Below are 4,512 nucleotides of genomic sequence, written 5' to 3'. Positions count from 1 at the left end.
GCCGCACGGCTGGAAGGAGGGGGCGCTGGCCGGGCCGTGCGGGCTAAGAGGTGGGCCCCTGAGACCTGGAGCGAAGCCGCCGCTGTGCAGTCAAGGGGCGGAGGAGGTCGTTTACAAATGGCGATACCACCCAGGTGTAGGCGCTCATCGTCGGTGAGGGCCCGCGGAAGCGGCCTTCGGTTCCTAAGCGTCTGGAGAACTCCCGTGCACAGTTAGCGAGTTGGGAGGTGCTGTGTGGGAAATAGCGTTTGCTCTAAGTTTCTTTCTTTTCCCGCGTATCCCCAAGGCTTGTGTTCTCAGCAGCCTTCACAGTAACACTACTAGGCAGGCTTCATTCCTGTTTTGAAGTGCAGAAAACTCAGGCCGACGGAGGGTAAGTGAGAGCAGTAACGGGTGGATGGGTAGTTGTAGAAAATTCAAAACCGGATGGCTCCACTGCGCCCGTTAAATAGAAGGAGTTTGGTGTGTGTAACACCCGCGTTCCTCGGCAGGTATGTGGCTTGAAGGTTTGGGGGTCCTGCTCTTACTGGACCTGGAAAGTACAACTTTTAATAGTTGGTCTGAGTTAAATTTGTGTGGGACACGATGGGCGGCGGTACCCAGCCCCCAGCCGTACGTTTCTATTATACGTAATGAAGAGTGTATCATCTGTGTTGCTGCTTGTCTTCCTTACTATCAATAGTTGGGAAAGTGTGATGCGAGAAGTTTCCTGTTAGCATTAGTCTCTATTAACCGTTCAACCAGTTTATCCAAGGCCTATGTGCCGTCGTCAGAAATTGGCAGTTTGTGTGGATAGAAAAGAATTTCACTAGGTTATTTGTAATAGAAGGTCTTTTGTGAGGACCTGTGCGTATGATTATGTATATTTCTGTAAACTTCCCCCTGTTGGACAATATCTTTAATCATTGTGGTCTGTATACCAAATTCCGTTACCCCGTCTAAGCCGCGTCTGCATAACGGTGCTTGTGTCTGCGCCTATTTGTAATGGAATCTCCCACCTGCGTGGTGTCTCATTTGACAGATGAGAAGAAGCTGTGTTCCGACTTGAAGCTTGCCCCGAATTCACATCTACCTGGAGGAACAGAAATGTAAATCAAGATCACCTTGGGGTTGTTCTTTCTATCCTAGGAGATGGCTTGACCTACAAGCTTTGGTTCTGGTTTTCCCAGATAGGAGTGTCCTGCAGAAGTTGGTGCAGAGAAACTAGAGTGGGTTGGAAGGTTGAGAAAGGATCGGTTGTGTACAAAGTGATGTTTGTTGGCGGTGCCCTGGGTGCTCTTTGAGGTTCCCTATCAGCCATGTTGCTTGTCATCCAGCAACACTCACCATTCCGTGGATCACCAGCCAAACCTCAGCAGTGAACTGACTTCCAAGGTTATTCAGCTTCCAGGTGGCACATATGTGGCCTCAGAGTTTGTGCTCTTGTAGGTGCTCTGGCCCCCAAATAAGTTCGGGAAATGCTAAATTACAGTTTGTTTACTACGGGAGTTTTCAAAGTTTTTAATTTGCTGATACAAAAAGGAAAACTCATCCAAAACTATACAGTGGGGCTGTGCCTAGCTGTCCAGTGCTTAAGACTTTGCCTTCCAGTGTAGGGGGGGTCCAGTTCGATCCCTGGTTAGGGAGCTAACATCTCACAGTCCTCAGGGCCAAAAAAATCAGAACATAAGCAACAGAAGCAATATTGTAACAAATTCAGTAAAGACTTCAAAATGGTCCACATTAAAAAAGAAGAAAGGTTACTTGCAAAGGGATGTGAAAGAGTCTGGCGTCACAGGGTCTGCCTTGCCAAAGGAGAAACAGAAGACATATTTACATAGGAAGAATGGCAGTGGTACCAAGAGTGCCAGGTTCACATTAGTGCAGTAGTGATGGAAAGCTTTTCTCATTCAGAACCTTATACGCGGAGATCTTATCTCCAGACGTTGGCAACTTACATGAAACGTTCAAGGTTTGATTTGTTTGGAAGACCAGATCTAAAACTGGGTGGTCTGCTGTTTTTGGTTTATGTCAAGGTGCAAACTGGTTTTGGTTTATGCTGCATGTCAGCAGGACAAAGTGTTTGTTTTGCTTCTATTATAATATGAGCTAAATGGTAGGATTCCCAGACTTAAGGACAAAGACATTCATTTATTGCCTGGACTGCAAGAATGGCCACTCACACCTCTGTGCTGTCGGTCAGCTCCCCTGATTCCTCAGCATTCCACTCTCTCCAGAATGTCAATCTGTCCAGAATCTCAATTTTTTGCTGATTCTTTTTTCCAAACCATCTCCCTAGGTTTTCAATCTGTTTTCAAAAGCCTAGTGCAGGCCTTTATTATTGCTTGGTAACCAGTTTGTTTGTCCTCCTCCTCATGTGATAGCAGCCCCTTTGTTAAGACCCAGAGAGTCAGGCCCGGAGCTTGTGACTCATTGAAAGGCACCAACAAAATATGGGGCACCTTGTGGCCCGTGAGTGATAGGAAGCGCTTGAGCTCCAAACTAGGGCAGCTCTGGATTCTGATTCTGGCTTCACCTGGGCTGCAGTCTCCTCATCTGTAAAATGGGGATGGCCATGCCCACCCAGCTTAGAAAAGCCCCTGGTGCTGGGAAAGATCGAGGGTAGAAGGAGAAGAGAGCGTCAGAGGATGAGATGGCCAGATGGCATCATCAATGCAACGGACATGAACCTGGGCAGACTCTGAGAGATGGCAAGGGACAGGGAGGCCTGGCATGCCGCAGTCCATGGGGTGGCAGACTCAGACACGACTGGGTGACTGAATAACAGTGCCCAACCAGTAGGGTTGGTTAAGAGATTAGATAATAACAAACAATCCTAAGACCATTGAGGATGTTTTAGGCTAAGCACTGACATGCAGTCTATGAAGTACTGTGAATTATATTTATATTACAGATGGGAAAGGCTTGGAGATTTAAATTATTTACTCGAGGTCATATAGGAAGCTAACTTCACAGTCTTCCTTTAACCACTACATTGTTCTTTATTTCATCCCTACCACTAATCAGTTATTTCAAGCCTATCGCCATGCCTCCCATTAGCTAAGTTCCTTCCCCTTTTTATAAAGTTTGTTTTTATTTATTTGGCTGCCGTGGGTCTTAGTTGCAGCACGCAGGCAGTTTAGTTGTGGCATTTGAACTCTTCGCTGTGGCATGGCTGGATCTAGTTCCCTGACCAGGGATCAAACCTGGGCCCCCTCAGAGTCTCAGCCACCGGACCACCAGGGGAGTCCAAATCTGCCTTCCCCCTTTATGGATCTGTCGTCACAGGCAGTACAGCTGTAAAATTTAAGCCTGTGAGAATACGTGGGAAAAGGTGAAGGAAGGTGACACTGAGGATGCAAATTGCCCGTGTACTTGGAAGTGGTTTGCAAAAATGTCCTGCTGGAGGCGGGCACTGTGGAAAGACCTGCACCAAGCCAGCTTGGTTCTGTGTGGCTCAGCCTTCAGCCACAGCTGCTGGCGGCTGTGTAGCTGGAAGTGAACCGGATACCCTCTGCAACAGATAACAGCCGCACCACCTGAAACCGTCTTTAGGTTACCCAGGATAACAGATGGCTTTGGCGTGTCCCCTGGAAAGAACCTCCCTACTCTGAGTCTCAGCTGTGCGCGTCCCCCGTCACATACCAACAGCCCACAGTGCTCACCAGCTCGGGTCTGCTTCTGGTCTCTAGCAAGACGTATGAGGGATGGTTTGGCCATCCAGAAGGGTGAGCAGTTGGAAACTCATTACAGGATACGTACCCCATGAAAGAGGCCGGGGTTAGGCTTAGTATAACCCAGATGGTGAGGAATCGCTGTGAGCAGCTGACAGAGATGCCCTGATGGCTGGCGGGCCGCTCCCAGGGAAGCTTTGGGTTTGTCACCGGGTGGTGGAAGTGCTGACACACGCTACAGAAACAGGACTGGACGGGCTCCACTCCTTGTTTCACACTTGCCTTGCTTGAGGCAATGGTGGAGGCTTAGAAGTTATATTTGAAACTAAATTTCAGTTTAGTCACAGAGGTGAAATGCCTTGTATGGAGTCACCAGCTTCTAAGTGAGAAAACTGGGAACTTGAGTGGTGGTTAAATATTTCGAATTTTTGATGGGGAATATAATTAGTGCAGTTGGGAAGGTGTGTTTTCTAAATAGGACTTGTGGGAGGTGGTGGTAGAATTACTCCGTATAAAAGACATCTGCAGGCCCACCACTGAGCATCTTTCCTCTTCTTGCCTGGTTAGGTAGATGGTATCTGGCAGTCTTGCCCTGGTTCTTTGAGGAAATTTTGTCTAGTTTCTCCAAAAGAAATCATTAATGAAGCATTTGTTAGATCTCACTTGTGTGGAACTGTTTTTGTAGCCAACTGAAACCTGTTCTCTTCCACTCTTTCAGTTCAGTGGCTCAGTCGTGTGCGACTCTTTGCGACCCCATGAATCGCAGCACACCAGGCCTCCCTGTCCATCACCACTCCCGGAGTTCACCCAAACTCACGTCCATCGAGTCAGTCGATGCCATCCAGCCATCTCACTGTCT

General features: G+C 48.0%; 1 protein-coding gene across 1 annotated transcript in view; it reads left to right on the top strand.

Annotated features, from left to right (window-relative positions):
* MKRN2 (makorin ring finger protein 2) overlaps positions 1–4,512 on the top strand; it is a 38,322-nt gene that overhangs the window by 335 nt on the left and 33,475 nt on the right. The gene's annotated exons all lie outside the window — the stretch shown is intronic.

Source organism: Bison bison, unplaced genomic scaffold, assembly GCF_000754665.1.
Source record: "Bison bison bison isolate TAMUID 2011002044 unplaced genomic scaffold, Bison_UMD1.0 scf7180017864482, whole genome shotgun sequence".
Classification (NCBI taxonomy): Eukaryota; Metazoa; Chordata; class Mammalia; order Artiodactyla; family Bovidae; genus Bison; species Bison bison.
This window is presented reverse-complemented; position numbering and strand designations above follow the sequence as displayed.